The sequence below is a fragment of the Sorex fumeus genome, unplaced genomic scaffold (assembly GCF_029834395.1).
Source record: "Sorex fumeus unplaced genomic scaffold, SorFum_2.1 ptg000024l, whole genome shotgun sequence".
In the NCBI taxonomy this organism is placed as follows: domain Eukaryota; kingdom Metazoa; phylum Chordata; class Mammalia; order Eulipotyphla; family Soricidae; genus Sorex; species Sorex fumeus.
In genome coordinates this window covers 23,172,852-23,185,155 of record NW_026606081.1, presented here as the reverse complement: position 1 = coordinate 23,185,155, position 12,304 = coordinate 23,172,852, and the positions used below count along the sequence as shown (strand labels likewise).

The 12,304-nt window shown below is 48.7% G+C and overlaps 1 protein-coding gene across 1 annotated transcript in view; it reads left to right on the top strand.

Annotated features, from left to right (window-relative positions):
- Window positions 1-6,765: 6,765 nt before the first annotated feature.
- IFT80 (intraflagellar transport 80) overlaps window positions 6,766-12,304 on the top strand; it is a 54,391-nt gene continuing 48,852 nt past the window's right edge. Inside the window, exon 1 of the mRNA XM_056114323.1 lies at window positions 6,766-6,826. The gene's annotated coding sequence lies outside the window, so the exon portion shown is untranslated. The remainder of the gene's footprint in view (window positions 6,827-12,304) is intronic.

Sequence of the window (12,304 nt, the reverse complement as noted above, 5' to 3'; positions counted from 1 at the left end):
GGCGCCGCTGCTTGGAAGACGGTTTCGGAGCGAGCTCCCTGTTTGCAGGGAGCTGCGTGTTCTTGGTGGGCTTTAGGCCCAGGGGTGGGGATCTCCTGGTAGGACATCGGCAGCCCCCCCCCGCCCCGCCCCGGACAGAGTGTGTTAAATTCGGAGTGTGCGTTTCCCCGACAGTTTGCTGCTCTTCTCCAGATTTAGATGTCTCAGACTCCTCCGAATCTCCCCCAAACCGTAACTGCTGATTTTTTTTGCTGGCCAGGGATTATTCCCGCTCGCGCATCCGGGAAGGATCGGAACTGGGAGCCCCCTTCGGTTCTTCTCTTAACTTTTGCATACTCTGGGCCTTTCATTTGAAAGCTCCAGTAAACCCGCTTTGTGAATGAAACCGTCATGTAGTCCTAAGTCGCAGGACTCTTGCCCCTGGAGCATCATACTGGGTCCAGTGGTGCTTGTCAAGGAGGGGCAGCAGCCCATTCCCTGCAAGGATAGGACTTTGGTGTGGGGGGAGACTGGTGTGGTTTGCATTTGGAGTTGGGGAGGTGGGAAGGCATTGTTTTCAAAAGGCAAACCTTTCAAAAGACGAAGCCCTTTTGGACGGTAGGGGGGCTGAAAAGATAAAATGATCAGAGTGATTCCCTGAGCGCTTCTGAAGTTTGGATTTTTGGAGGGAAAGGTACTGGCCTTGCATGTGCCTGACCAGATTCCATCCCCAGCACCATGTATCGTGTTCCCCCGAATCCCATATCCCCCTTTTCCTGCCAGGAGTGATCCTTGAACAAAGACTCCGGAGTAAGCCCTGAGCACCACCTGGTGTGGTCCAAAATTCAACGGGGGAAAAAAGTCTGCATGGAGAGATATCAACCATGAAAACAGCAAAGATTATATCAGATTGAATGTGTAGCTGGGAAATAGCAGAAAGATAACAAGCATCCTAAATTCCATCAAGTATTAGCTATATCGCACAATTTACCAATCCGAGAGTATTTATTTATAAAGCCCACATGTGACAGTTACTTCATAGGCTTGTGTGTTATTTATCCAGCACACATGCTCTATGCATTTGATAGTGCTGTCTGGATATTAACCCTAGTAGAATGGAAAATCAGTCATTTGGGGAAAATTTATATATATATAAAATATATATATATATTGATTTTATTGGTAGATTTTAGTGGCTAAGTATAAAATTCTAAAGTTAGATCTTAATTTTCTTGTTGTTTTGCTTTTAGACTACACTTGGCCATGCTCAGGGGTTGCTCCTGGCTCTGCATATAGGAGTCACTGCTGGCAGTGGTCAGGGGACCGTATGGGATGCGAGGGATTGAACCTTACCCACTGCGTTCTACACCAGCCCCAAGTTAGATACTATTTTTGGGGAAACTTTGCAATTGTGACAAGGGGGTAGGAAAAAAGATGAGTCACAGATAAATCCTAGTTTATTGCCTTCGTTCAATGACCGGTGAGAAAAATGCAATTTCAGTAAGTCAATAGAGTGAATAAAAGCTTTGGATTTAATTGAATCCAACCATGCCACATGGAGGATACGCAGAATAAGTGAAGCTATTTGAAGTGAGATTAGTACCACAAAAGACAAGTGACTTGACTGCCAATACTTGGATACCTCATAAGACTGCCAGAGTCTAGTTATAAGAAGCAGCCAGTTCCGTTAGAATGAAGTAAATTACGAACAGCTATTCCTGTACTTTCAGCCGTCTTGAAGAGAGAATCCTTGCATCCTTGCTGTTTATATTAGAAAAATGGTCTTTTTTTTTTTTTCTTTTTGGATCACACCTGGCGATGCACAGCGGTTACTCCTGGGTCTGCACTCAGGAATTACTCCTGTAAGTGCTCAGGGGACCATATGGAATGCTGGGAATTGAACCTGGGTTGGCTGCATGCAAGGCAAACGCCCTACCCATTGTGCTATCTCTCCAGCCCCCTAGAAAAATGGTCCTTGGGGCTGTGGGGGCCAGGAGAAAGCTCAATTACTGCTGTGTTTGGCAGAACCCAGGTTTGTGGGAGAGCACAGTTCTCTGAGCCACCACATGTGGCCCACTCCAAAAATCCTGAATTGATGACAGGACTAATTTTCACTACGTATTCGTATTGCGACAGACTGGAGCCATTAGGGGTGTGGGGGCATGCCTTGCACCAGCTACCCTGCTTTACCCAGCACACACATCAGTCCTTTGAGCACCTCTGGGTGTGCTCTGGAGAGCTCTGAGCACTGTCAGAGGAGCCTGGGTTGATCCTGGCATGTTGGGGCCTCATTGAGGCCCCAGCCTTGAACCCTGGCCCACCCTAGAATCGCAGGAGGGTCCCCAGACTTGAATACCAGGTGGAGACCCCCATAATCATAACCAAACAAAAAGCAAGTAGATAACAAACTTGAAGTTCTTACTATATTTGAGGCATCCTACGGGGCAGATTATATACTTCATCTTACTGACTTTTCATAACCCACTTGTGAAGTAGGTATTATTCATTCCATTAAAAAATGGGGGACTGGGGCTGAAACGATAGCACAACGGGTATGGTGTTTGCCTTGCCGACCCGGGTTCGATCCCCAGCATCCCATATGGTCCCCCAACCACCACCAGGAGTAATTCCTGAGTGCAGACCCAGGAATAACCCCTGAGCATCGCCAGGTGTGACCCAAAAAGCAAAAAAAAAAAAAAAGAGGGGCACCCCCACCCTCACTTTTGGTGAACAATAAAATCGGGGAGGTTGGCTGAGAGCTGGTGCAGTGGGTAAGGCACTTGCCTTACACACGGCCAACCCAGGTTCAACCTTTGGCATCACGTACGGTTGCCTGAGCACCAAGCCGTAAGCACTGAACCTTGAGCATAGCTGGGTATGGCCCAAGAAACCAACAAAAAGAATAGTTGTGAGGGTCCCGACCAATGCTTCAGAGGCTGACTTATTTTTTTATTAATTTTTTCTTAATTGAACCACAGTGAGAGACACAGTTACAAAGTTGTTCATGGTTAGGTTTCAGTTATACAATGTTTCATCACCCGCCCCTTCATCAGTGTGCATTTCCTATCACCCGTATCTCAGTTTCCCTCCCGGCTCTCTCCCACAGCCTGCCTCTATAGCTCATGGCCCGGCTCTCTCTCCCTCTCCCTCTTTCCTTCTCTCTCCCTTCTTCTCCCCCCCCCATTTTAGATTAGGAAGAGAACAGTCCGGTGCCTGAAGGCATGTCAGGCGACACCCCCAAAGTGAGCCAAGTGCAGTCCCGCTACAGACAGCAGGACTGGCCCTTCAGGCCCGTCCCCCTGAACGCGTCCTTCCTCTCTTCTCTGCCCACACATCTTTCTGAGCAAGTTTCCTTCAATAAATACGATCTTGCTTCACCAAAAACAGAACCCCAAAAATCTACAGACAGTGAGCGTTAGGAGTCTTATTGGAAAGTAATGTTTATTCCGTCTTGATCTGCCCACGGCCCTCCTCTGGCCCTTTTGGACCTTAGTCATGAAGAAGCGCGTAAGGAAGAGAACAAAATCGAGCCGTGTCCCACCACACAATCTTATGTGGAATATATAAGTGTATTAATTAAATCCTGGGGACAGAGTCAAAGCTTCAAACAGGGCAGAAACAAAACGTGGGGATTAAGAACTTCTCTTCCCGTCCAGTCCCCGCCCTCGCCAGGGTCTCTTTTACATTTCTTACCAATCTGCCCCGAAGATGTTAGGGCATTTCCTACTTACATTCGTGTCCCTTATTTACATAAAAGGGTTGAGTGGCATGGTCCCACCTCACACCTGTCTGTCATTTAACAGCCCTCTCTATTCCAGTGCATGGAACTTCATCTCATTTTTTAAATAGTTGTGTAGCATTTTAGTATATCAGTCAAGTGTGATTCTTCTCCTTAAGTTGAAAGGATGCATCGAAGATATCACTTATTTTAATTTTATTTACCTATTTTTCTTATGGGTCACACCCAGCTCTGTGTATGGCTTACCTTTGTCTCTGAATTTTGGGACCACACCTGACGGGGCTCTGGGAACCTTATGTGATAACAGGGATTGAACACAGGTTCAAACTTTCTTTTTTTGGGGGGAGGGTAGGGCCACACTCGGTGATGCTCAGGGGTTACTCCTGGCTCTGCAGTCAGGAATCACTCCTGACAGGGCTCGGGGGACCATATGGAATGCCAGGGATTGAACCCGGGTCGGCCGTGTGCAAGGCAAATGCCCTCCCCACTGTAATGAACACAGGTTAATTAAAAATACTGGACACAGGTTCAATATTTTTAATGTCATGAAGAAGACTTCACAAGCTGCTTATGAAAATTAAGATAAAGTATGTAAAGTGGGGGTCATCAGGGCAATACCTGGCAGCGCTGGGGCTGGGGGCCTTACACATGTCCCCGCACCGTGGCCCGAGTTTGATCAGACCAATAGGAGAGACTGTTTCATTCCTTCCTAAGCCTCTTCCCTTCACATTGCACCGAGGCTCCCATGGCGGTTGCCCAAGATACCTGCTGGCCTCTGCAGGGAACCTCACTAGGGACCTGGGACCTTGCGGTCAGTGTGGTTTATGGTGCAGGGCATGGGGGTCACCTTGCCATGGCCCACCAGGTTCAGTCCCTGGCACTCGGAGACAACGCCACAGCCCCTGCCCTGCCAGGAGTGAGCATTGCTGGCTATGGACCCACCCCTCTAAGGTCCCTAAACGTATCTGAGCCCTGCCTAGACCTTTGGAGTGTATTCCAGCGTTCTCCGAGCCCGTAGTGATAGGGAAAGGCCAGGCTGGGGTCCGGGGCGGTTGTGCTGCCTTCGTGCTGGGTATGTGTTTGTCTACAACAGCGTTTCTGGTTCCCTGTTTGTTGCAGGGAAGACAGTCCCGCATTTGACACTTTTGCTGAAGTGGAGACATGAGACTGAAAATCTCCCTCTTAAAGGAACCGAAGCATATCCTTTCACAGGCTACCTGGGGGGCAGCAGGCTTCATTCCCTCTGTTAGCTACACTGTTTTTGAAATGATTTGAGTTGCGGCGTTTCTCCAAAGAAAAACGATTTCCTTTAAATCCTACTTACAAATTCTTACTGACATTTTTCTTACTATCTTAAGTACTGTACTTAAGAACATAAAAATCAAAATAAAAAAACCCAACCTTTTCTTTGGTTTCACTGAGTTTCTAGCAGGAGTTTAAGGAGAAAATGGAAAAAATAAAACGACCCAAATTTCTTTGCAAGTGTAATCCTGGGTGTTTTCCTTGAATTCATTCTCCCTCCTTTCTCACCCCAGGAGCGCGGGGACCCTCTGGGGTGCCAGGGAGAATCTAATTCTGCTCAGCTGAATTCTTTATGTCTATGCCGCCCTTCCAGCCCCGCATTGTCTTGTCCGCGGTGAGGGCTGCCTGCAGTCAGTCAGATCACAGTGGGCAGAGAGGGCGAGATGGGGCACCGGAGGACACAGAAGGCGGCAGTGCACACAGAGACCAACCAGAGGAAGCATCTTTGGGTTATGCCTGAGGTGCCGCTGTCGCTGCCAACCTGATAGGGCAGAGCAGCCTCTGAGCAAGGGAGGATTGCGGGGGCCTCTCTGTCTCTTTCTGTCTCTCTCTGTGTCTCTATCTCTGTCTCTCTCTGTCTCTCTCTCTCTCTCTCTCTCTCTTTCTTTCTCGGTCTCTTTTTTGAGGGAGTTGGGCCACATTCAGCTGTACTCAGGCGCTGTCCCTGGCTCTCTGTTTGGGAGTACTTGTGGTACTTGGGGGTCTACGTGAAGACCAGTGATCAAACTGGGTCAGCCACATGCAAGGCAGATGCCTTAACCCCTGTCCTACCTTTCTAGTCCTGATCACTGTCACTGTCACTGTCCTCCCGTTGTTCATCGATTTGCTCGAGCGGGCCCAGTAATGTCTCCATTGGAGACTTTTGTTGTTACTGTGTCTGGCATATCGAATACTCTCGGTAGCTTGCCGGGCTCTCCGAGAGGGGCGGAGGAATCGAACTCTGGTCGGCCATGTTGGCCGCTTGTAAGGCGAACGCCCTACCCGCTGTGCTATCGCTCCAGCCCTGATACCTTAGAAAAAAAATTTTTTTTTTTTTTGCTTTTTTGGGTCACACCCAGCCAATGCACAGGTGTTTCTCCTGGCTCTGTACTTAGGAATTACTCCTGGCAGTGCTCAGGGGACCATATGGGATGCTGGGAATCGAACCCGGGTCGTCCACATGCAAGGCAAACACCCTACCTGCTGTGCTATTTCTCCAGCCCCTAGAAAAAATTTTAATGGAAATTCTCTTGGTAGATTGAACATTGAACCAAAGTAAGATTTTTAGGGTTCCTATCTTAGCATCTCATTGGCACAGCAAATTGAAATGGAATTATTTCCTGATTTTAACGTCCAAAAGTTTGGTTGCAATTTTTATTTTGGCTTGCTATAGTGGTTTTTACCCCTAGTTCCTCGTTAACTATAGTCATGATATAAGCAGGTGGTATTCTGTAGATTTCAGTCTTCTTTTGCCACCCAAGTGTCTTAAAATATCTGCATAATGCATGCTTATTCTAAAATTTTAGACCTTTCCTTGGGATATTTCCTTGGGATAGTTCCATTCCTTGGGATATTCGCCCTTTTATGTCTCCTTAACGTGGTGACATGAGGAATTAGTGAGTTGCGTGGGCTGGACCACGGCGGAGGAGCTGTACTCCTGCAGTGACGACCACCAGATCATCAAGTGGAACCTGTTGACCAGTGAGACGAGTCAGATCGTGAAACTTCCTGAGGAGATCTACCCGATTGACCTTCACTGGTTCCCCAAAAGTGTGGGCGTCAAGAAGCAGACTCAGGCAGAGAGCTTTGTCCTCACCAGTTCTGACGGTAGGTTTCCTAGGACACCTCTGTGCTCATATTTATTTATTTATTTTTGGCCTGGGGCCTGTACCTGGCGGGGCCCAGGGAACCATAAGGCGGTGCCAGGATCGAGCGGGGTTGGCCGCAGGCGAGGCAGAACCTCACCTGTTGGACTCGCTCTCTGGCCCCTTCTCTCTCTCTCTCTCTTTTTTTTTCCTTTTTGGGTCACACCCAGCAAGGCGCAGGGGTAACTCCTGGCTCAAGCACTCAGGAATGACTCCCAGCAGTGCAGGGGGACCATATGGGATGCTGGAAATCGAACTGGGGCCAGCCGCTGTGCTATCACTCCAGCCAGCCTTGTCTTTATTTTTAAACTCAGTGTGTTAGTGTGGCTTCGTGTTCCGGGAGTTTTCCAGGACTTTCCGTGTGCTTCATCCACACACTCCCCCAATCACCAGGTAGCCGTTGGCTTGGTGATGGGCTCTGAAGTGCCTTCGCGGAGGAAAGTGAACCCAACTCGTCTCTGGGGAATGGGTCAAGACTTGAGCTTGTCTCTTTCACTGTGTGTTCAAGTTGTTTAAAACGCTTACCAGTAATGAGTGCAGAACCAAAGTTCTTCAATTTCAACTTTATAACTTGCCCACACTAAAAAATTTCAACATAGCTCAACATAGCACCTTTTCACTCAACATAGCAACTTTTATTTTATTTTATTTTGCAGGGGTTGGCAAGTTTCTTACCCACTATACTCTCTCTGGCCCCTCAAATGATCTCTTAAACTGAGCCATCATTTTCTAGCCTGTGTTAATTTCCACGTAGAGTTGGAGAGTTATTTAATTAGCCCATAGGTTTATTACTGGTGAGTAAAATGCATGACTTTCGATTATCAAGGAGATGACTTTATTTTCTTAGGAAAACTTGAACCATAGTTGCTCCATATAACACCTGACTGACGTGTTGACCAGGGGACACTCATGAAGCGCTCTGGAACATGTTGGCTTGCCATGCTCGGAGACTTGCGACTCCCCCCAGCCCAGTTCTGTCCCAGGTTCCCTCCAAGACGGGCGTGGTGGACCGTGGCGGCCCAGTGTGTCCTGCTAGCAGGAGGGTCGCAGAGGGCGCCTGGTGAGCCTGTCCCCGGCCCTCTCGGGTGGACTGCTGAGCTCCAGGGCACTGTCCCCTCCCTGAGCCAGGCAGGCCTTGGGCACCACGTGGAAAGGGAGGTGAGAGCGGGCAGGTGCCACAGTGGAGTGACGGCAGATGCCCCGGGTGTCAGAACATACTGTGTGGATTCCATGTGCTTTTGAACTATTTCGTCTTATGTACTGTGACTACAGCACTGTTAGTGGCGGGTTTCGTGCCTGGGACACTCCAACCTCACACCTGCCACCATCGTCCTGGCATCACCTTCTCCACCCCACTCTGGAGACAGAGTTTTTTTTTTTTTTTTGGTTGTTACTCTTTTTTTTTTTTTAATTTTTTATTAGTGAGACATCATGAGGTACAGTTGTAGACTTACAAATTTTTGTGCTTGGGTTTCAATTATACAATGGTCAAATACCCATCCCTCCACCAGTGCCCATTTCCCACCACCACGGATCCCAGTATCCCTCCCACCCCCCATCCCCGCATCCCACCCTACCTCTGTGACAGGGCATTCCCTTTTGTTTGGAGATAGAGTTTTAACCTTTTTTTTCTGGATCTTGGTTAAGGAACTATCCCGTGAAAAGGTTTGGCCCTTGGAAGGTTAGCTCTTAGGCTTTGCTTGACCGCCCATAATTTTTTCATTTTCATTTCATCATCCTGTTATTCGTCGATTGCCTCGAGCAGGCCCCAGTAACGTCTCTTTCATCCTAGCCCTGAGATTATATTCCCATAATAAAATGAAGATTTTTCTTTTACAAAAACACAGAATCACAAACGAGTGCGTCAGTGGCAAACACTTGCCCTGTAAGCGGGAGGTCCCGAGTGGCCTCCTGCCTCTCCACCCCACCCCAACAGAAGTCCTTATATTCTGATATAATCTCACATTACAGGAAGGCAGCAAGAATAATACAGATGACTCCTGCGTATCTTTCAGATTCATCAGTTGTTGACATTCGAATCCAGAACTTTATAACCGGCATGTTTGCCTTTCTTTTTTCTCTCCTTCAGATTCCTCATTAACCAACAATAGCCCGTGATGGTTACCATCAATACTCCATCAATATCCCCGTTAACCATCAAGACTCCATGCTTTTTCTAAGAATAAGGATTTTTCTGTTTCATGGCCATAATATACTGATCAAAATCAGGAATCACACACTGATGCAGTGCCAGATATCTAACCTCCAGTCACACTCCCGCTTGAGTGCGTGTCCTAATTATGTCTTCCAGAACAGCCTGTTTGCTCGGGAACAGAAGAGCACTGCTTTTGTTCTCTGTCTAACCCACTTTCATCTGGAGAAACTCCTCAGTCTGTCTTTTATGATCTTGACAGTTCTGAAGAGTTACAGACCTGTTTTGTTTAGAACAGAATGTCCCTGAATATGTGTTTGTCTGGTATTTCCTCGTGGTTGGGTTAAGTTTATACATATTTAATGTTTAGAGGATCGGATTGGGAGATCCATGATGTCACTGGGACCCGTCATGGGTGAGAGTAACTTTGACTTCTTCTAAATGTTGTATTCGGTAAATTAATCCACCATAAAATCCCCAGTTTTCCCTCTGAGAAGCACGACGTACGGAGTATCAAAGTGCCCTCTGCCTCCGCAGACTCGGTCCTGCTGCCTTGGCGGCAGGGGCTGATGATTGGGGCTGAGTCCTTCATTACTCGGATGGCGGTTGTTGAAGTGTGTGATGCCGTGGTGTGGATGGCCTGCTCTCTGTGGAGCGAAGCGTCTTCCGCCTCTTACTGGGTCTCTGCCTGTTCCCTCCCTCCTGTCGCTTCTACTCAGAGACTCTCTGAGCTTGTTTGGAGGTTCAGGCAAGCCAGTGCAGCGACTCCTATACCCTGGGTGGCCCGAAATCCACCCCTCTCTATTGGGGGTGGCCATCCTCTTCCACGGAGCTGGAGCCGTGAGGGAGGAAGGGGACAACCGCCTGGCTAGCCAGATCAATGGGGGTGGCGTGTTGCATCCTAGATTCTTACTGTATGTCTAGGGTATTTAGTTCCTGTTATTTTGACATTTTGGTGTTAAATCGCCCCCAATTTGGCCATTGCTCATCGATGGTAGTGCAAAAGTATGGAACCCAGCATTTTTTTTTCTGTTTGTGCTGGGGGCCGGGGGGCTTGCCGGCAGCCTTGGGAGAGACCCTGGGGGCCGGATCAGGCAGGGGCCTGGCGGGCAGAGCTGACTCCTGGTCCCTCACTGCTGTTCTGTCTGGGCTCTCCTAGTTCAAGTTCCCTGCGCTGTCCCCTGCCTCCATGTGGTTGGGTGAATCTGACCCCTGAGCACTGAGCCAGCAGTAGCCCCAGAAAACCATGGGGCGAAAGTAAAACTGAACTGTCCCAGTGGACCGTCCTTGTGGATTTTGTTGGTTTGGTTTTCTGTGGGGGCCATACCTGGCCATGCCCAGGGCTTCCTCCTGGCACTGTGTTCAGGGGTCATTCCTGGTGGGCTCAGGGAACCATCCAGGTACCAGACTGGGGCCCCGGCCGGCCACATGCAAGGCCAGCCCTGCCCCGTGTGCAGTTACTCTGACCCTGTCACTGTTATTTGGGTTCTGGTGCATCCTTCGTGTTTTCCTTTTGTCCAAAGTAAGCAGTTCCATGTTGTGTTTTCCTTTAGGCTTTTTTTTTTCTGTTACAAGGGCTGGCTTATATTTCCTTTTTAACATTTTCCTTTTTAGCATAATACGAGGATGGACTTTCATTTGGTAAATATGGATAGTAGATAGAGTTAGTGTTGATAATGTGTGTTGTCTGTTTACCCGAATTATTAAGATTACTTAATTACACTTAACTAGAACATAATTGCTTGGGTCTCCATTTCACATTGGCTTTAGATAAAACACTTTTTTGGTAGGGGAAAAAAGTCTAAAGTGAAAAAAAAAGTAATTTAGAAGATAAATTTGCGAGATTAAATGAGGGAAAGTATATTATGCCTCTTGAGAAACCGTAGGGTCTAATTTTAGTTCAGGTTTAGTATTAACCAGCAGGTAAGACAGCCCGACCTGCCCTGCCGGAGCAGGGATAGGAGAGAAGCAGAGAGCCCGAGCAAGATGCTGCTGTTTGCTCCCAGGCCTGGGAGAGAAGCGTCTGGGGTCAGGCTGGTCCATCAAATGCAGGAGTGACTGGGAAGACTGCAAACAGCATCTTGTAACCCAAACAAGGAGATGGGCCCCCGGGAGCTGGCTGGGGGGTGCTGGCCAGAGCTGAGACTGTGTTCTCTGTCAGTGCTCTGTTCCTTGGGGAAAGGTTGCCATGAGAGGCCCCGAGGGACAGTACACTGGGTGAGACACTGGTCTTGCATGTCACTGAGTAGGGTCACCCATGCTGTTGCATGGGTCCCCTGAGCCCTGTCCGGAGTGACCCCTGAGCAGAGCCGAGTCCTGAGCACTGCGGGGGTGGCCCAAACCTTCCCTTAAGCTCCAAGTTATTGTGGGAGACAATGCATAGTACTAGATCTACCCCAGGAGCACATTATAAAGTGATTGTGGGGGGGCAGCAGGCAGGGTGCTTACCTTGCACGTGGCTGGCCTGGGTTTCGTCCCAAACAGCCCATATGGTCCCCCAAGCCCGCAGTGCAGAGTCAGGAGTAAACTCTGAGCACTGCCAGATGGGGCCCCCAAGTGGAACAAAACAAACATAGGTGCAGAGTGCTGTGTTGCTAACTGTACCCCCAGGGCACGGTTCTGGGTTCCAGAACCTTTCCCACATGTGGATGTTATGCCAATACGAAACTCGCTCCCTCCCGGCCCAGCTGAGAGCACCGGAGCTGCTCCCCACCCCACCCCTGACGGTTACCAGGAGCTGCTCCCCCCTATGGTTACCAACGTACCTTCTCACTTTTCCTCCTCGCCAATAGCGTGCAAGGCAACTGCCGTAAGTAGGTTTTCCACTCTTCTAGTTTCTCTTGGGCCAGCCCCGCCCTCTCTTGCTCATGGTTCTGTTCAAGAACGATCTCTGAGGGACCCCACGGGCCTGTCGCAGATGCCCTCCCTTCAGTAGAGCTGCCTGATCTGGAATGCACTTTCTAGAGGGGCTGTTTCTTTCGCAGTGTATTGGAAGATTCTCATTTGACAAAGAATTGATGCTAAAAGTGCAACAGGGTAGGTGTGATGGAACACAGTCCTGCTCCAGGATCTTTGGTGAAGCCATGAAACACTCTGACATTATATTTAGTGGCAGTTGACTTGTCCATGTCCGTTTGTAAAGGAATTTGTGTTTGTTTCTAGCAGTTCCACGAGGTTGCCAATCTTACTCAGGCTTTTTTGCAACCATCTGCCCAAAATATTTTTGCTATTAAGCAGTTGGCTAAGGCCTCGGGGCTTTTTCTTTCAGCCCCTAATCCACCGTCTTAC